General features: G+C 43.6%; 1 protein-coding gene and 1 non-coding gene across 2 annotated transcripts in view; one reads left to right on the top strand and one right to left on the bottom strand.

The window, feature by feature from the left end:
- LOC124796726 overlaps nucleotides 1-21,931 on the top strand; it is a 1,132,495-nt gene that overhangs the window by 812,698 nt on the left and 297,866 nt on the right. The gene's annotated exons all lie outside the window — the stretch shown is intronic.
- Trnap-ugg lies at nucleotides 21,857-21,928 on the bottom strand. Its single transcript has one exon. It is a non-coding gene; the product is annotated as a tRNA-Pro (tRNA).

Raw genomic sequence — 21,931 nt, 5'->3', positions numbered from 1 at the left:
CGACAATAAAACAAGGTGAAGTGTACATAGCTGAACTGTAATGAGTAGTGTGTTCGAAATACATACCTAACAAATAACTGTGGGAATAAATTATTTTGACGAATATGAACCTGTTAAAACTAACTTAATTACGCTATAGTTAGAGGCGTACCCGGTGGAAAGGCATGGGATGGTGACAGATACTTAAAAGAGAAAGAAAAGAAAAAGATCTTCACAAACCGAACTCGCATCCTGCGCCGTGCCACACAGACAGGCGTTATCAACTCAGTATCAGTCTGAAGAACGTTGGAACAAATAATCGGCACTGGCTAGCAGCAAGTGTATCCAGAACAAATTCTGAACTCTCAAAACTATTTGACCATCCATTGCGAAACTAACAGGGCGCCCTGGCACCAGCTCACGATCTGGGTACGCTCCTGATTGTAGTCCTGTTTTATTAGAATAGGGTCAAGAATTCCCAGCGAAAGTCCGCCTACTTAGCTGGGTGGTAACGTGCTAGCCTCCGATGCAGTGGGCCCGGGTTCGATTCCCGGCCGGGATGGAGATTTTCTCCACTAGTGGACTGGGTGTTGTGTTGTCATCTTCATTTCATCCTCACCACCGGGACGAAGGTCGTCTATTGTGGCGTCGACTGGAATAAGACTTGTACTCAGCGGCCGAACTTCCTCGGATGGGGCCTACCGGCCAACAATGCCATACGATCATTTCATTTCCCAGCGAAAGTACATTTTACTAAGTAGGCACATCGGCAGAGGTTAAATATAAGAGGATTACAGCCTGTACGATGGTCAATGAACACTAAATACACCTCCCAAGAGTAATAACCAAGGCTTTCTGACAAATCCAGTTATTTCATTCGGTGACTAATACAACGAAAACTCTTTAGCTGGTTTAATGTGACAAAGGAAAATGTAAGGGCTCATCCAGGATTTGCACTTTTTTTTTAACCAGTACATACGTTATTTAGAATTAATAACAAGAATACTGTTTAAAGTTATAAAGCATGCAGCATTTACACACCTCTCTACATTCATTTCGTATGTAATTTGCCGCTATTTCTTTCAATACGTTCCTCTCTTCTTAACGACTTTTTTCTCTCAATCACGCTTCTGAACAAGTGCGACGCATTTTTCAGTTCGATTTTAAAAACCAGTTTTCCTTCTATTCTACCGAGCGAGGTGGCGCAGTGGTTAGCACGCTGGACTCGCACTCGGGAGGACGACGGTTCAAATCCGTGTCCGGCCATCGTGATTAGGTTTCCCGTGATTTCCGTAAATCACTTCAGGCAAATGCCCGGATGGTTCCCCTGAAAGGCCGATTTCCTTTCCCATCTTTCCCAAATCTCATGGGACCGATGACCTTGCTGTTTGTCTTCTCCCCCAAAACAACCAACCTTCTATTGTATAATCAGTCAAGACATGACAGGCAATCAAACAAACTATGAAAGTGCATTTAATACGACGGGAAAAAAAGGGGAAGTCAATAAGTACCTGGATCTAATTGTACTCACCAGCCGCTAGACGGCATCGTTGTCTTCGACTATGGTAGGTTACGCCTTATCACATCACTCCGCTTTGGGCTGTTAAGACCCAAGAAAGGCTGCACCGCTCTCTGTTTGCACTATAAAACAACACCCTTCCGCAGACCGGTTTTTGTGGTCTGAATCAGTACAAGGAGCTGCAATCCATGGACTTTCAGCACAATACGGGGACAATGTTTTGTCACAGTGAAGTGTTTACCAGTAAACTGAACAGTTCAAAAGTGGTCGAAAGAGCGTGAATGATGATGAAAGAGCGGGGTCCAGCTACAGCCACAACAGATGCCAATGTTTAACAAGACAAATTAGTCACGGGTCTGCTTATCAGATCACGCATAACAGGCGTTTCTTTTGAAGAATGACAATGCGCATCCACATACCGCCACCCACACTGCTCAAACTCTTCAGATACTACGTTCGTGGTATTTGAGCATTCTGCATACACTCCCGCTCTCGCCCAGTCTGCCATCTGTTAGAGCCACTTGAAGAAGCTTTAAGAGGCCGTCGATTCAGCTCCGATCAGCTGGTAAAAGAAACGGTGTACACTTAGCTAGCTTGTAGCCTAACGAAAGCCCTTTTTTTCGGAACGCATGGGAAAGCTTGCGCCACGTTGGACCAAGCGGGGTGACTACATTGAAACATAACGTCAATAAAAATTGTGCATTTTTGTTGTAATAAATTATAAAAATTGATTGTTGATTTATCCCCGTGTACGTAGGCAATGCTTTGTATTAAACAACTTGGTAAAATTCTTGCTTTCATTATGAGTAATATGACATACACTAGGTGATCAAAATTATCCGGACACCTGGCGGAAAATGACTTACAAGTTCGTGGCGCCCTCCATCGGTAGTGTTGGAATTCAATATGGTGTTGGCCCACCCTTAGCCTTGATGACAGCTTCCACTCTCGCAGGCGTACGTTCAATCAGGTGCTGGAAGGTTTCTTGGGGAATGGCAGCCCATTCTTCATGGAGTGCTGCACTCAGAAGAGGTATCGATGTCGGTCGGCGAGACCTGTCACGAAGTCGGCGTTCTAAAACATCCCAAAGGTGTTCTATAGGATTCAGTTCAGGACTCTGAGCGGGCTAGTCCATTATAGGGATATTGTTGTAGTGTAACCACTCCACCACAGGCCGTGCATTATGAACAGGTGCTCGATCGTGTTGAAAGATGTAATCGCCATCCCCAAATTGCATGAAGGTGCTTAAAACGTCAATGTACGCCTATGCTGTGATAGTGCCACGCAAAACAACAAGGGGTGCAAGCCCCCTCCATTAAAAACACGACCACACCGTAACACCACCGCCTCCGAATTTTACTTTTGGCACTACACACGCTGGCAGATGACGTTCACCGGGCGTTCACCATACCCACACCCTGCCATCGGATCGCCACATTGTGTACCGTGATTCGTCACTTCATACAACGTTTTTCCACTGTTAAATCGTCCAAGATTTACGCTCCTTACCCCAAGCAAGACATCGTGTGGCATTTACTGGCGTGAAGTGTGGCTTATGAGCAGCCACTCGACCATTAAATCCAAGTTTTCTTACCTCCCGCCTAACTGTCACAGTACTTGCAGTGGATCCTGATGCAGTTTGGAATTCCTGTGTGATGGTCTGGAGAGACGTCTGCCTATTACACATCACGACTCTCTTTAACTGTCGGCGGTCTCTGTCAGTCAACAGACGAGTTCGACCTGTACGCTATTGTGCTGTACGTGTCCCTTCACGTTTCCACTTCGCTATCACATCGGAAACAATGGACCTCGGGTTGTTTAGGAGTGTGGAAATCTCTCGTACAGACGTATGACACAAGTGACACCCAATCACCTGACCACGTTCGAAGTCCGTTGAGTTCCGCGGAGCGCCCCATTCTGCTCTCTCGCGATGTCTAATGTCGCTGATATGGAGTACCTGGCAGTCGGTGGCAGCACGATGGACGTAATATGAAAAACGTATGTTTTTGGTGGCGTCCGGATACTTTCGATCACATAATGTAACTACGAGGAGCGTTCAATAAGTAATGAAACACATTCTTTTTCTCGGCCAGTTTCGGTTAAAAAATGCGAAAGTTGTTGTGGGAGACGGTGGAATATTCCATCTTCAGCCCCTGTAGTTTCACGAATTTCCGATAAGTGGCGGCGCTATACGTACGCTTGAAAAGTTGCGTCTCTAAAGGAGGTGCGTTCCAAGTAGAGAGCTGTCATTTAGCGGAAAACCTGAGCATCACAGATTCATAGGGCGCGCAGAATGTCTGCGGAGATCTGGCACTGAACAGAAGCACGATGAGTCGTTGGGCGAGGCGCCTGTCATCACGGGTACAACGTCGCGCAAACCTTTCCCAACCCCCACATGGCGGCACGCCGCACACAGCTGTTTCTTCTGCACTGTTGGAATGTGCGGACACTCTCGTTCGAAGTGATCGACGGATAACAATCAAACCACTCGCTACTAAACCAGAGGTGTCTGTTAGTGGTGCCGACACACTCGTCCATCAGAAGGGGTACTCAAAGATGTCTGCCCGGTAGGTTCCTCGCCGCCTAACATCACCATGAAGAGCAGCGGAGGAAGATCTCCGTGAAATTGTTTGCGCGTTACGAGGCTAATCGTGATAATTGTTTGTCGAATATCGTCACAGGGGACGAAGCATGCGTTCATCACTTCGGGTAGAATCACGATAGATGAAATGCACACGATAAGCTAAAACAAAATAACAAAAGGGAGGAACATGAGATATGCAATATGGTGTGTTAAGCATGAAGATTTATTACTTGATTTATAGGTAAAATTTGTAGAAACAATTTTCAAAATGCAGCAGGAAACGGATACAGGTGACAGGAAAAAACAAGAATATGACACACTAATTAGACTCAGTATTTGCCGCAGAACACTAGTATTTGGTGCATGCACACTGGTAGACGGGGCATGATTTAACTGTAGCACTTTTCTTGCAACGAAACAAACCCCTTTTTACAGTGTATGAGGAGAAACGAAGGTGAGAGAAACAGAGGAAACTCCTTCTCACTTAATTATTGATTCGTCGTACACTTTTTTTCCTTCTTGGCTTTGAAGAGAAGATGTATGCGGCGGAGACGGGTTTCATTGGTTGCTGCTGGTCACAAGCAGGGAAGGGCGTTGTTGAGATTTATCTGCACAGCCTTCTTGAATGAAGAAATCGATTCAGTAATATTACTGTGTGAGATTTTTTTCAATATTGGAGTATTACATGGAAATGCTTCGAGACTTTGGAGTGTATTCGTATTTTCACCTGCTGACCATAAAAATATAGGTCTCACCGGGATCTGAACCCGGGACCTCCTGCACCCAAAGCAGGAACCCTACCCCTAGACCACTGAGTCCACTATAAAATATGTGCTTGTTGCATGCTTGCCTGCACAGTAGGCAAACACATTCCAGTGCCTCGCGTGCTGGTCTGTGAGTCACGAAGCAGCCTGGGTTTCTGGCACGGATCTGGCTCGCTCCAACAGACGAGTTAGCAGAACACTTTCCTTTTCGCCAGAGGAAGGAAGCAAAGTTAAAATGTTTTGTCACTGAGCTCGTCATGAAAATGATAAGTAGAATGGTGAGGGAGAATGAGCGACTCACGAACGTATCTCTCGCCTCCAGACCAGACGCAATATAGAAATATTATGGCATCTCTGATCATAAAAGCTGTTGATCTACCGTACACTACCTCTGACATGTTTAAGCGGCTATAATTCTTGCTTATTACTCAGGAAGCGTCGCGTAACGTACACGGTTACTGAGATACGGCGATTTGTGCATAGGCTTCCCCGAAGGAATGTGCGTAAGGCATCATGAAACATTTCTCACTTACATGTAAGTTGCTGTAGCGCTGGACACAACGTAAATCTGACAACTCAGAAATCTCGAAAGGTTAAACGTAAATGATGCAGCCGTCTTGGTAGTAATCCAAAATGATGCCTACGACTATGGACCATAACTAGAGAGTTACACGAAGAGCTGAACGTAGGCAACAATCAGCGATACGATAAAACGACACATCAGCAAAGTCGAAAACTTGAGACTGACAACACGACATCTAGGTTACACAGGAACAGTCAACCCGGAACTACGGCACCGTGTGAGTTCCATGCTCTATCACTGATGATCAGATTTAGGTATAAGGATGAAACCAACATCTGAACAGGGCAGTAGGGCCAGAGACCAAATGTACTGATAATGTTTGACTTGATATTAAAAATATCATGTTACCTTTAAAAAAACGTTTTGGTGAGAGAGCTGAGGAATCTGGAATTTTGTATAAATCAGGAAAATAACCGAAGTATGATACGAAGGAAGTAGCGACATTCTTAACGGTGGAAGCGACTGCGTGCAAGTTGTTATCACAGAGAAGAGAGCCCAAGAACAGTTCCTCCTGCTTCTGATCATTTATACACTGACAGTATAGTATTCTTTGGGGACAATAGAGCGAGCGATGGACAGGAAACACGAGGGAGAATGATTTTATTATTATAATCAAAAATTCAAGACGTAGTTGTGAATGGAATGATCCACGCCACACGCGTTTCATTCTTCTACTCACCACTTCCGGACATCTGCCGCAGAATATAGTCATATAATGCTCGAGCTGGAAGGGATTGGGATACTGCTGCTGAAACAATTCTACCTCCAGAATTTGATCGCCACAGGAACAAAGGTGGCGAAATGCTCGTCGACTCAATAGACAGTAAGTAATTGTTCCTGTTTAATTTCGTAATCTCTATTACATGTCATATGGCGAGACGGCGTAAGACACTGCTGATGGTAATCGTTCATTCCGTTCAACGCTGTGGTGATGCATTACGAAGACAACATCTAGAACATCTAGTTTCACTTTCTGCTTCCTTCTGTCTCTGCCATAAACTTCAAAACAAAAATGGTACAGTCTACTTACGTCGTTCGGAATCACCAAAAATGCACACTAACACGCCACTCGCAGTGAGGGTGTATGCGTGTATGCGTGTGTGTGTGTGTGTGTGTGTGTGTGTGTGTGTGTGTGTGTGTGTGTGTGTACTCACAGAACCATTACAATTATGACAGATGAAATGATGCAAGTGGTATGAAAAACGGTAATGGCACATTGTGCTTATTCTCAAATATATATTTTTCTATCACCTAGTAATGAAAATTCCACGAACGTGATTTCATTATCTGCCACAGAAAGATGGGGAGAGACAGTTAAACAATGCGCACACCGAAACACGTCCAGCATCATGAAGAAACGCAGACATGATTTTTTAGAATTAAATTTATCCATGTTTTATGGATATTCTTTGACAGCTGGGACCGTTTTGTAAGACTGTTAATGAAATAACATATACTGCAACAGTCTGTCACTTGTTGCTAATATTTCACTAGCACGACGCGTTTCGGCAGCATGCTGTCGTTATCATTGCATTTACAGTTACTTTTAGATTCTAATTAATTTGAATTGGGGTTAGTGTGATGCACACAACGAAAACTACCCTAACTTCACATTCATAACAATGTAAAAGTAACTGTAAAGTCACCTGATTATGGCAGCATGCAGCCGAAACGTGTCAAAATATTACTAACAAGTGACTGTCGTAGTATATATTATATCATAAAAAGACATGATTTTGTATGCATAGCACCATGATTCTGAAAGGAACAGTAGGGTTTAATGTCTCGTCTAGGAAGTCAGATGCAGAGTAGAAGCTCACAATGGACACGAATGAAAGTGCAGACAGGCCGTGTAAAGGATTATCCCGGTATTCTCCTTAGGGAAACAACGAAATGGCTGCCCGGATAGTGATTTGAAAACCACTTCTCTCACATGCGAACGCAGTTCGATACCCATTGCACAACTCCGCTTGTGTCAAGTATGTGAGAAATTTCAGTGTTCACGTGGGTAATAGAAAAATCTATGAAAATGAATGTCAAATGGAAACGTATGCACTTAGAAATATGGATGAGCGAAGACTAACAGCTTCCTGAGAGTTCAGTAAGTGAGGCAACACCTCTTCAAAAGAAAGAGTGGCAGCTGAAAACTGAAGGCTTTCACACAAAAATAAGACTACCGCTGTAGATCACTGTAAAGTGACGTTAAACGAAAAACCGCAGTGGACCACAAAATAATAATTTATCAATAAATTGACACGAGCATTACTGTTTCGAATGTCAAGTATCTAATGTAGTCTACCTGGCTGTTAACGTTAACATCAGTATTGGGAAGCATAAAAGTCAGTTCCAAACAGACCTAAGGCACTGAAAATATCGCATCTGAAACTGAAATATGGGGAAAGAAGTGGAGAATTGTAAAAATGGCTCTACCGTCTGTGAATCTTAAAATAGACAGTGAAAATATATAACAACAGTTTGAGGAACACTTAGATGGACTAGTAACAGACCTGGATTCTTGAGACACTTACAAGTGACTTTCATCCCCGAGAATCACTTGCGGATATGAAAGATGCCTGTTGCACCATTTTCCAGATGAGAATTTGAAGATTGGATAACTGAAAGGTCCACTCCAGGAGTCGAAATGAAGACTGCGGATTACAGAAAAGTAAAGCGACCATCGATTCGTAGGTTGGTTTGAACGCCACGGTGTTTTACAGGGCGTGATCCTAAGGAAGATGAGATGATATCTTCCTTTGTCGTATGAATCGACTGGGTTTCGGGTTCACGCAGTATTCGTGTACTCCCTCTATAATCCACAAGTCACTGCTCAGTGTATGGCGGATAGTAATTTACATCAAAATTACTGCTTCTCTGACCAACTCAATCGAATGTGTAGCACGGGTTTGTATGTCTTGAAATCGCTCTATCGCTTTTATCGTACTCCCAACGTCCTTACGACGGAGGTGGAAGACTCGTTGCACATTTTACCTCAAATTGCGAGTAAATTTACCCACATTTTCAGACAAATACGTCGTCTTTCTTTCAAAGATATATGGTAGACGGTTTCCATTACGGATACATGCACTTTTACCAAAATCCTCCCAGAAAAACTGTTTCTTTCCACCTAACATGCTATGTTTGTACGTGCTCATCGTGTGTCATTTCGCTTCGTAGTATGACCAACAGAGATTTAAATTACGGGACAGGCTCCAGACGTTTAGCGCTTATCGTCTAATCTCACACTTCGGGTTCTTTCTGTTTGTTATGGGCACTACCTTTCATTTACTCATACCACTTATCACGCCATCTGATATTGTAGGGTTCTTTCTATGTAGATCGTTTCGTAGGTGATTGCCTACAGCTGTTAAATAATTTGGGAAAAGCACATTAGTGCCACCAGCTGTAAAATTTCATGTTTATTCTCTACCAGTTTCGACTGTTACCATCACCTTCAAGGAGAAAAACATCGTACGTCAATGGTTCAATAATACGTTTCCGTCATATACGGGACATACAAATGTAGAACTTATATAATTGTCGTAATTGTCTTAACAGAGTCCTTATAAACACAGTACATATAAACACGCTGTGCCTTGGCGCAATTACGTCTCTCCTGAGAAATTTGTCTCCTTAGAGATGACTGTAACAATCGAAACCGGTAGAGAAAAACATAAAACTGTACAGCTGATGGCACAAATCCGCTTTTCCAAACTAAGAACTGGGTAGCCTCCAACCGCGACACATCTTTTGTTATCATATCGTTAAAACGTGGTAGTTCCAACATTAATTACCATGTGATCTTATTGACATGTGATCTTGGACACTAATCGCCTCTCATACTGTTTCATTCCGCAAATCAAACACCCAAATTATGTACCATTCTGGCTCTCTTGCTCTGTCGACAAGATAAAAAAATGGCTCTGGGCACTGTGGGACTTAACATCTGAGGTCATCAGTCCCCTAGAACTTAGAACTACTTAACCCTAATTAACCTAAGGACATCAAGCACATCTGTGCCCGAGGCAGGATTCAAACCTGCGACCGTAGCAGCAGCGCGGTTCCGGACTGAAGCGCCTAGAACCGCTCGGCCACTCCGGCCGGCGACAAGATAAAAAAAACAATAATGACGTAATACATCATTAAAAATGATTTAAATACTGCCTATATAAGTTGTTTCGTTATTAGGGGGAAAGGGCTCTCACAAAGCATCGGTAAGCGCTCTTCAACAAACTTCACTAATAGCGTCAGGTTTTAGCAACCAACGAGTTACAGAACGTCCATGTGATGATTTAGCAAAACAGTTTTAACCTTGCTTCTTTCCTCTGTTGAAAAGGGGAGTGTTCTCAAAAGGCATATGCTAGTGACGTAGCTTCTTGCGATAGACGCCACACTTCTTCGTCTCTCACGTACCAGCACGCGAGTCGCTGGAATGTGTTTGTCGAGTGTGAAGGCTTTTCTGTCCTTCACAACGGGCTCAGTGGTCTAGGGATATGATTCCTGCTTTGGGTGCAGGAGGTCCCGGGTTCAAATCCCCCTTCAATTTTTATTCCCAGGAGGTGAGAATACGAATACACCCCAAAGTCGCTAAGCATTCTCACACAACAGTCCAATACTGTAAGCAACCACGGAATCTTGTGTAAAGAAATCTACAGTAATATGATTGGTTTGGTTTTCTATTCACGCAGTTTGTGCCTCAGACTTATCATCTTCCGCAAGAACCTTGTGACTTCGCTCCTTCCGATCGCCTTTCAGGGATTGCAGGAACATTCAAGAATCATCCCATTACAACAGAACAACCAAGAAGCTACCCATTCTGATGCGAAGGCAATGTAACCGGTAAATCGATAATGAAAATCCCACGATGAACTGGACGAAAACTATAAAATGTTAAGTATATTAAATACTGCCGAATTTGTTTTGTTACTAGGCAGAACTATTATTCGTTCTACATGTAACTCAAGTAGCAACGCAGTTTTTAGTCGAATTACTGTCTTAGAAAATTCTACCTTCCGTCATCCTGTTCGGTAACAGGGTGTCTGAAGAGAGTAAATCCCTGAGAGTAAACAGTTAATTTATTTAATTTAAGACACGTCTCGTCAGAAATTTGCATCAAATGTTTCATTAAATAGTGATATTAGGTACACAGGGCGTCACTTCCAAGAACCGCCAGGCCCAGTTTCTCTAGTGTTTCAGCAGATGTTTCCAATTTCGTTCTTTGCATAGTGTAGTGGGAGTCGTCACAAGTAAATCCAAAGCATTACATGTTTCATGCGACGGCCGTTGCCACTGGGAAGCTTCAGTTTGCTTGCGATCACAAAGAAAATTATTTTTAAAGCCTAATTTCACATTCCCTTTCGATAGACCGGTCCCAAATCAGTCTATGCGATATCTGTTTTACGGATATGTATTAACAGGGACAGTAAAAGCGGAAAAATGACGAGTAGCCCAGCAGCGACTCACGTTGAGCCCTGCCGCGCGTTATCTGCTACCGCAAGGCAGCAGTGCTATCCAGTCACAGCTGGAGAAATGGTCTTCCCGTTTTTCTGTTCCTGTTAACACATACTGATAAAAGGAATGTCGCACTAGAACTAATTTGGGACCGCTCTATCGAGTGGGCGCGTAAAATTCCACTTTAAAAATCATTTTGTTTTTAGTGGGAAACCAATCGACGCTATCTGTTGACACAAAGTTGCATGGAACATTTGATGAGCAGTATTTGTTTCGGCTGACTCCAGCTACACATTGCAAAAACAAATTTTCGCATATTTGCCGAAACACCAAAGGAGTGATGACGCTTACGAGAGACACCCGGTATGCTGGTGCCGTATTATGTGACGTGGTAAAGTTGAAATACAGGGCTGCTATAAATCATTAATTCTTTTCCAAAGTATTACATGTACAAATATGACTAATGCGTGGATGGTATCGTGGACTCAACGAAACTGCATTGTGCCCATCAACTGGCGTTAGGTGTCCAGTGCCTTGACGAAATGGCAACAAAGCACGAAAAAACGGAGTGTTCAAAAAGTCTCTCCGCGGTGCCGTTGATTGTTAGCCGCGCGCGGCGTGTGATTGTTCGCCTGCGTGGGTTACTTCCCTTCAAGTGGACTCTTCCAACATTCCACTGCTTCCTTTATCTCAGCCAGCGTCAGTAGTATCGTTAGTGTGTGTCGTTACGTGGTGAAGTGAACATTTAATTATAGTTCGTTTGTTTCATTTTTGTCACTGTTGAAATGCTAACCATTGAAGAACGTGTGCTTTTAGTCGAACAAGTTTTCCCGGAGACAACACTCCCACATTCGCGATACTGTGTAAGATTTGACTAACAAATTTCGAAGTACGGGTTCAGTGACAGATGCACCGAGTGGTGCTCGTCCAAGCGTTGCCGGTAAAATGTCCATGAGTCCGAACAAGTCAGTATGAAAATTCGCCCAAGAAATCGATGTTAGTGTCGGAACGGCCCACACAGCTGTAAGGAAAAAATGAGAACTTTTCCCATACAAAGTGACAGTCGTGCAAGAACTGAAAAATACTGAACATGGCAAGAGACTGCATTACTGTCAACGGTTCAAAAAATTTCGTTCAACAAAATGGAAGGGATATTCTTAATGAACCTTTTTTTCACTGATGAGGCGTGGTTTCATTTATCCGGGTACATGAACTCGCAACATTCTCGTTTATGGAGTACTGCAAATCCATTGTGTATTCATGAGGAACCACTTCATTCTGTGAAAATAGGAGTTTGGATTGCAATTTCTAGACGTCGGATTGTGGGTCCCATATTTTTCAACGAAACAATAGACGCACAACGATGTTGCAGTGATATTCTGTACCCATTCATAGGAGAACTTGTGGGTCCCATATTTTTCAACGAAACAATAGACGCACAACGATGTTGCAGTGATATTCTGTACCCATTCATAGGAGAACTTGTGTTAAGTGAAATACTGAACGGTTGTTTTCAACAAGATGGTGCAACCGCGCATACAGCTCGCGTTACAATGTTACTGCTTGCTGATGTTTTTGGTGATCGCATACTTTCACAGGGACTTTGGCCTCCACGATCGTCTGACCTAACACCACCAGACTTTTTCTTATGTGGTACAGCAAAAGCAGCTGTCTTTAAAAACCGTCCAAAATCCATCGATGAATTGAAAACTGCAATATCCACTTTTACTGCCTCTGTTACAGAAGAAATGTTACAGCTTGTGTTTGGAAACATGATTAGACGAATTGAATTGTTTATTCAACAACAGGGGGGACACTTTCAACATTTAATGTGAAAATTTGTAAGTAAAAATGAATATCCAATAAATTAATAACATGTATTTCACCGAGTTTCATTTCGGTATATTCACTGCGGCTTACGGCACGCGTAGCTAACGATCATACTGCACTGCCGAGAAACTTTTTGAACACCCTGAAGTTTTTATCCTGGAACGTGCGAGACCTTCCATTTATCTGGGAACGTGTAAGTATGGGACGCTGGAATTCCTCGTTAAAGTGTGGCGCATGATCGTGATTCGCCGAAGGTTAGTATTTTCTATATAATATCATAGAAAATCTCCCAAAGATGTGGAGGAAATCAAAGGTAGTGGCGCTACTAAAACCTGGGAAAGACGCAGGTCAACCGAAGAACTACCGCCCAATAGCATTCCTGTGCCATCTGTACAAACTGTACGAACGAATAATCCTAAACCGCATAGCAAATATCGCAGACCAAAAGCTCATTCCCCAACAGGCTGGATTCAGACCCGGGAAATCATGCACCAGTCAAATCCTAGCACTCACAGAACACACAGAGGAAGGGTTTGAAAACAAACAAATAACAGGTGTAACATTGGTGGACTTAAGTTCTGCATACGACACCGTCAACCACAGAAAGCTCATGGAAAAACTGTACTGTACATTTAAGGATAATCAGTTCACAAAAATCATTGAATCTCTGCTGCAAAACAGACAGTTCTTTGTAATTCTGGACGGAAAAAAAAGCCGATGGCGCCGACAAAAGAACGGTCTCGCCCAGGGCAGTGTGCTGGCCCCCCTACTATTTAACCTATACACCAATGATCAACCAACACCGGAACGTACTACCCATTTCTTGTATGCCGATGATCTGGCCATTACAGCCCAAGGAAATAGCTTCGAGGAAGTAGAAGGGAAATTAGAAAGCTCGCTACACGTAATGTCTTAATACTATAAAGAGAACTCCCTCAAACCAAATACATCTAAGACACGGGTTAGTGCTTTCCACCTCCGCACAAAACAGGCAAACAGGAAGCTGAACGTCACCTGGAATGGCAACAAACTGGACCATACGGATAAACCAACATACCTTGGTGTCGTGCTGGATAGATCACTGACGTACAGATATCACTGAGAAAAAACCTGCCAAAAAGTTGCTGCCAGGAACAATATTTTAAGAAAACTGACGAATAGTAAATGGGGAGCTAGTCCGACTGTCTTACGAACAACTGCTCAAGCACTTTGCTTCTCCACGGCAGAATTTGCATGCCCTGTATGGTCTCGATCCACACATGCCAAAAAAGTCACTACAGTCCTTGATGAAACATGCAGGCTAACAACAGGATGCATGAAACCCACTCCACTTGGGAAAATATACAAAGCAGCTGGATTCTCATCTCCTCAATCCCGAAGAATTGCGCACGAACATACAGAAAAATTTAAACAGATTTTCGACGAGCGCCACCCGCTGCATGGTTCTTCATGTGGACGTAGCAGACTTAAATCCCGCAAGAGATTTCTCACTAGTGAATTGAACGAGCCTCCGAAGGACTACCCTGCTCACGAGAAATACCCAGCGGCGGTACATCAAGCTGGAAGATTTGGAGAACACTGAACCGCATCAGAGCAGGCGTAGCACCAAAGCAAACCTAGTCAAATGGGGCTTTAAGGACGAAGGAGACAACAAATGCGACTGTGGTGAAGTTCAGGATATGGAACACCTTCTGCAGTGCTCCATCTGCCAAACAAGGTGTACCCTTGACTAACTATGGCTTGAGAAGAGAGAAACATTGGACTTAGCCCGACATTGGGCTGAAAGGCTTTGAAACAAATCTCCGGACACGAAAAAGTAAAAGTAAGTATAGAAAAAACTGTTTTTCTTGTGTAAAGAGAATTTGTCGGGTATCTCGTACCTTAGTATGTTGCAGCTGTAGTTGATTCCGCAACTGACTGCTGATTCCTAGAATTTCATCTTCCAACAAGACGGGAGAACCTCTCATTGGAGCATCGATGTACGGCACTACCTAAACGTCGAACTTCCGCATATCGCTAGATTGGACGTAGTGTTCCTTGGGACCCCCAGGATGCCTAACCTATCGCCTTGTGAACTTTTCCTTTGCAGGCACATTAGTGACCGTGTTTACGTAGCCCCCACTGCCAAGAACACTGGAACAGCTCGGAGAACGCATCAGTGCTGCCGTGATGACCACTGACACGATTTTGCGACACAGAGTATTGAGCGAACGTTACTACCGCTTGGGCGTATGTCGTTCGATCAGAGAGGGCTCGGAGTACATCTGTATAGTGCAAAATGCTAACTTGGTGACTTTACGGTTCTACTCAAGCACCACTCACATGTGTACATGTAACACTACGGAAAATATAGAACTTTGAAAACGAATGAATCACTTACAGTAGCCCCACATTTTCTAGGTATCAACTTACAAAAAAATCCTCCATTATATAAAATATGACAGTCCTTTAATTAAATGAATTTTAATTAACTGGTGAATCAAAAGTCTCGGTCTTAAATCTAATTCACTTCATAGAACTCACTGCTCTCTGATGTTATGTTTTTGGTAACACCGCTGACTCCAGAGAAGTGACAGAATTGCAAGGACATTCCTTCACGATGCGTCTGCGTTGGGAGTCACCTCCCTGACGCTGCAATAATCTCTGAGTCTTGTACAAGATTGCGGTCGACTACAATGTCGAATTTGTTCCTATACTGTGATTAATCATCATCATCATCAGTTATCTGCTATATTAGCAGGTCCTTTGCCTCTCCATTTTCTGCGATCCATTGCTTCCTTCTTAAGGCTGCTGTATGTTGTACCGTCCATCATGTCATCCAGTATCTGGAATCTCTTCCTTCCTCGCTTTCTTTTCCCTTCTACATAACCTTCTAAAACTGTTTTTATCAGTCCGTCATTCTTTCTTAATATATGCCCAATCCAATTTCTTTTTCTTCTCTTTATTACATCTAGTAACTGCCTTTTCTCTCCCACTCTTCTCAGTACCTCTTCATTTTTTACTCTGTCCATCCAACTTATTCCTTCCATCTTCCGCCATGTCCAGATCTCAAAAGCCTCCAGCCTTTCTCTGTCTTTTTTCCTCATAGTCCATGTTTCAGCGCCATATAGAAGAACACTCCATACAAGACATTTTATGAGTCTCTTTCTGAGTTCTCTGTCCATACCGCTGCAGAAGATTCTCCTTTTCTTATAAAACGCCTCTTTTGCCATTGCTATCCTTGTTTTAATTTCTGTGGTGCACTTCCAGTCGGTGTCTATCCTGCTTCCAAGATACTTAAAATTTTGCACCTGTTCTAGTTTTTCTCCATTCAGCACAATTTTTAGTTCCTTATTTCCTCCTATTGCCAATACTTTTGTTTTATTTGTGTTAATTTTCATTCCATATTTTTTTCCGTTAGTTGCAATGGTGTCCACCAAATCCTGTAATTCTTTTTCCCCTGTGGCTAGAAGGACCATGTCATCAGCAAATCTCAAGCACCCTACTCTTCTTCTTCCAATTTCTACTCCTTTGTCATCTAATGAGCATTGGTCAATCATATTTTCCAAGTATAGGTTGAAAAGAGTAGGTGATAAACAGCATCCTTGTCTTACTCCTTTCCCTAGTCTGATCCAGTTCGTACTTTCTCCTCTCACTTTAACTGAAACTTTTTGATTAAGGTACAATGAGTTTATAAGTCTTCTGGTTTTCCAGTCCACTCTCTTTTCCCTCATAATAGTCGCCAGCTTGTCCCAAACCACATTGTCAAATGCCTTTTCTAAATCGATGAAGCACATATATAGGTCTCTTCCTTTTTCAATAAACCTTTCTCCTAAGATTCGTAGGAGCCCTATTGCATCTCTGGTGCCCGTATTCCGTCTAAAGCCAAACTGCTCCTCGCCGAGATTCTCCTCTATTACTTTTTCAAGTCTTTTATTAATTATTCTTAACATCACTTTGGCTGCATGTGAAATGAGGCTGATTGTCCTGTGCTCGCTGCATTTCTTGGTTCCTTGTTTTTTCGGCAATGGAATCATTACTGTTGTCAAAAAGTCCTCAGGCCATTCACCACTGTCATATATTTTATTACATAACCTCAATATTTCTCTTATTCCATTGTGGTTCAAGCATTTTAGTATTTCTCCCGGTATTGTATCTGTACCTACTGCTTTGCCATTTTTCATTGCAGCAATAGCAGACTTTACTTCTTCCATTATGATGGTCGGTCCTTTCTCTTCATCACTTACACTGTTGTGTGATTCAAGTTCCAGAGTTTCTGGTTTGCTATTTGTGTCATATAGCTCTTTTATATATTCTTCCCATCTCTGGAGGACATCGTCACGATCTTTATACACTACCTCTTCGTCATTACTCAAAATTTCCATAGTAGCACTTCCTGCTCTGTTTTGTTCCCATGTCATAGTCTTTACTCTGTTGTATAGTAGGTCGTATCTTCCTTTCCTGTCCAGTTCTTCAATTTCATCACATTCCTCTTTTAGCCATTTTTTCCTAGCCTGCTCTGTTTCTCTTCGCAGTTCGTTATTTAACCTTCGGTATATCTTTCTTGCATCTTCAGTGTTCTTGTTTTTCAATTTTCTTCTCTCCTCCATCTTGGAAATCATTTCTTGTGTGACCCATGGTTTTTTTGACCTTTTCCCTTTTACATATCCTATATTTTGCTGTCCTGCTTTAATGATTCCTTCTTTCAGCATATTCCAGTACTCGTTGGCATTATCAGGTGCTTCTTTGTCTCGTAATGTGTTTAGAAAGTCCCGAGACAGCATTTCTGTAATTTGTTCTTTGTTGGACCTTATCTTCTCTAGATCCCATTTCTTCACCATTGTCGCCTTTTTCAGTTTTTTCATTCTTATTTCTATTTCTGCCATAAGTAAGTTGTGGTCACTATTAATATCTGCACCTGGTAATGTGTGCACCTTCTTGATTCCATTCCTGTATCTTTCTTCTACCAATATAAAATCGATTTGGTTTCTATATTTATCCCCTGGTGATTTCCAAGTGTAGAGCCTCCTCTTATGGTTCTTGAACCATGTGTTTGCCACTATCAGCTGCCTTTCCCTGCAGAAGTCAATTAACCATTCACCTCTGTCATTTCTCTTTCCAAGACCATGACTGCCTACTATGTTTCCCTCTTTCCCTTCTCCCACAATGGCGTTCCAGTCTCCCATTACTATTTTGCAGCATTTTTTATTTTCGTCCATTATTCTCTCTATTACATTGTACGTTTCCTCTACAATTTGGTCATCATGTTCTGAAGTTGGCATATACACCTGGACAATCAGTAAATCTTTTTGTGCTCCTTTCAGCCTTACACCAATAACCCGGTCATTTGCATAGTCTACATATTCCACACATTTAGCCAATTCCTTTGTCATAATCATTCCTACTCCATTAATTCCTTTTACTTCTCCTCCTGAGTAGCATAATACATATTCATCTGACTGCAACTCTCCATGTCCATTCCATCTTACTTCAGCAACTCCTACGAGGTCCATATGATTCTTTTCCATCTCTCTTTTAAGGTTTTCTAGTTTTCCTGCTTGTAGCAGAGTTCTGACATTCCAGGTACCAATTCTCGTTTTGATTTTTTGCCTCCTTTCAAGTTGTCCCCCCCCCCCCCCCCCCCCCGGAGATCCGAATGGGGGACTATTTTACCTCCGGACACTGATTTAACATGAGAGGAAGCCATTTTTTGTGCATAAAATGGAGACTGCATTATGCAGGGAAGATAATCTGCGGTGGTATTCCGTTGCCTTCCGCAGTTCTGGAGGCCGCCCCTAACATGGGATACAGACGCCTTTTGCAGCCGCCCGCTCCGGGTCAGACGCTGCATGAGAAGTATAGGTTGGAAAATGAAAGACCCTTAGCCCTCGAAACCTAATAGCGTCAGGGTCGGAAAAGAACAAGAGCTGGCCGAGGGTGGCCAGATAGGAAAGATAAGAGTGAGGAGCCTGGCATAAGTAAGTGGAAGCAATGCCAGGACTCAGCTCGGGGCCCCGTGGTCGCCAGCCACGTATCACTAGGTGTGACTCCCTGAGGTAACTGTGATTAATACCGTGTGCAATTTAGGTTTTGATCTTCCACACTGTAAGGACTTTAATTTCGGTACGCCTCGGATTTCTGTAACAAGAAGTATCGAAATGAGAATTTTCAGTTCAAAATGCAAGTGAAATACTATACACAACTTATAAACGCCCGCTTCGACATTATTTTTCCGGGACGTACTCATTCATTTGGTTTTTGTCATAAGCAAAACTTGCGAATTGCCCTTATAATTTCGTTTGTAATATTATTCTGCTTTTATGATGTTCGCAGTCATTAATCTTTTGCGTCTTCAGTTCTCCTAGACCATCGTGCTGATTGTCACACATTTCAGCGCCGCTATATCGGCCCACATATTTCACCTGGTGCTACTAATATGTTTTCTTCCCCTCTCTCTGTCCGACTACACATTCTAAATTAGCAGTGTTGGCCTCCCTCAATAATGGTACAGTTCGACATTTCTTAGCGATTAACCACACTGAATCGCTTTTGCAGTCTTCATGTCGATTCTGTTCAGTAAATACTTTCCACTTCTCTTCCGTGTTTTCCAGAATAGTTCCCGACTCATAAAAGGGCGTGACTTCAAATTCCCGCACAAACTGATTAAAGTTTCCAAAATTAGCGCACACCGATTGACTCCCGCGTTCACATGTCTGCACGGCAACTCTCAGCCTCTTGTTTTGACAAGGAACCTTTAACTTTAGCAAAATCCTACAGATGTTATTAATTTGCAGTCATAACAGAAAATTACATGAATACAGATAATATAGAGAATAAAATGTTTACAGTTTGCTAACAATTTTATATCAACATAGAAAATATACTATACAATAAAATGGGGAAACAAAAGAATAAGATATGTATAAAGCCCATTCGTTCATTACACACAAATTTACATAAAAATATCCTCCATTACAGTCTGTACTAAGAAAACACCAATCGAATTCGAAGCTGGTATCTCTTGCATTACTCATTATGCGGGGCGTATAAATTCTCTGTGTGCCAGTACGTGTCTGTTGCACTTCTTGTAGTGCAAGTTAGTTTATATGTGGTCCTCTCCCAAATTTCTCTTTCGCGCAACAAGTAATGACTGTACATCACGTATACAGTGGCGTCGTATGACGTTCGCTGCTTGTCGTGATGTTCCGGTGAATTATTTTTGTACCAAGCGGACTGTGCTTCTAACATACTAGCGACCCGCCCTGGGGTAACATTAAACATCAACGCCCGAACGATTTTTTAAATTATATACACTCCTGGAAATGGAAAAAAGAACACATTGACACCGGTGTGTCAGACCCACCATACTTGCTCCGGACACTGCGAGAGGGCTGTACAAGCAATGATCACACGCACGGCACAGCGGACACACCAGGAACCGCGGTGTTGGCCGTCGAATGGCGCTAGCTGCGCAGCATTTGTGCACCGCCGCCGTCAGTGTCAGCCTGTTTGCCGTGGCATACGGAGCTCCATCGCAGTCTTTAACACTGGTAGCATGCCGCGACAGCGTGGACATGAACCGTATGTGCAGTTGACGGACTTTGGGCGAGGGCGTATAGTGGGCATGCGGGAGGCCGGGTGGACGTACCGCCGAATTGCTCAACACGTGGGGCGTGAGGTCTCCACAGTACATCGATGTTGTCGCCAGTGGTCGGCGGAAGGTGCACGTGCCCGTCGACCTGGGACCGGACCGCAGCGACGCACGGATGCACGCCAAGACCGTAGGATCCTACGCAGTGCCGTAGGGGACCGCACCGCCACTTCCCAGCAAATTAGGGACACTGTTGCTCCTGGGGTATCGGCGAGGACCATTCGCAACCGTCTCCATGAAGCTGGGCTACGGTCCCGCACACCGTTAGGCCGTCTTCCGCTCACGCCCCAACATCGTGCAGCCCGCCTCCAGTGGTGTCGCGACAGGCGTGAATGGAGGGACGAATGGAGACGTGTCGTCTTCAGCGATGAGAGTCGCTTCTGCCTTGGTGCCAATGATGGTCGTATGCGTGTTTGGCGCCGTGCAGGTGAGCGCCACAATCAGGACTGCATACGACCGAGGCACACAGGGCCAACACCCGGCATCATGGTGTGGGGAGCGATCTCCTACACTGGCCGTACACCACTGGTGACCGTCGAGGGGACACTGAATAGTGCACGGTACATCCAAACCGTCATCGACCCCATCGTTCTACCATTCCTAGACCGGCAAGGGAACTTGCTGTTCCAACAGGACAATGCACGTCCGCATGTATCCCGTGGCACCCAACGTGCTCTAGAAGGTGTAAGTCAACTACCCTAGCCAGCAAGATCTCCGGATCTGTCCCCCATTGAGCATGTTTGGGACTGGATGAAGCGTCGTCTCACGCGGTCTGCACGTCCAGCACGAACGCTGGTCCAACTGAGGCGCCAGGTGGAAATGGCATGGCAAGCCGTTCCACAGGACTACATCCAGCATCTCTACGATCGTCTCCATGGGAGAATAGCAGCCTGCATTGCTGCGAAAGGTGGATATACACTGTACTAGTGCCGACATTGTGCATGCTCTGTTGCCTGTGTCTATGTGCCTGTGGTTCTGTCAGCGTGATCATGTGATGTATCTGACCCCAGGAATGTGTCAATAAAGTTTCCCCTTCCTGGGACAATGAATTCACGGTGTTCTTATTTCAATTTCCAGGAGTGTATATATGTAATCAGTGGATCGCGCACACTTCTCCTTTCTTTCTTCCGTTCTTGATGGAATTTTCACCATCCGCATGAGAATGGGTAGCTTCTTGATTGTGCTGTTCAAATAGGTGGGTTCTTGATTGTTACTGCAGTCCATGATAGGTGACCGGAAGGACTGAATTTGGAGGCTGATGCTCCCTCATTGCTTGACAGTTATCTACTTTGGGAAAAAATAAAGAGTTCCTCAGTAACAAGATTTCTGTCGAAAGTGGCAAGTCAGAAGCGTAGCCTGCATGAATAAAGGAATCCGTCCAGTAATATTACTGCAAGGCATTTCTACTAGTATTTTTTCGCGAGATTATGAGTTTACTTTCAATAATGGACTCTTACGTGAGAATGCTTAGGGACTTCGAAGTGTATTCGTATTTTCACCTTCTGGGGATAAAATTGAAGGGCTCAGCCGGGATTTGAACCCGGGACCTCCTGCACCCAAAGCAGGAATCATACCCCTAGACCACTGAGCCAGT

The sequence above is a fragment of the Schistocerca piceifrons genome, chromosome 1 (assembly GCF_021461385.2).
Source record: "Schistocerca piceifrons isolate TAMUIC-IGC-003096 chromosome 1, iqSchPice1.1, whole genome shotgun sequence".
In the NCBI taxonomy this organism is placed as follows: domain Eukaryota; kingdom Metazoa; phylum Arthropoda; class Insecta; order Orthoptera; family Acrididae; genus Schistocerca; species Schistocerca piceifrons.
This window is presented reverse-complemented; position numbering and strand designations above follow the sequence as displayed.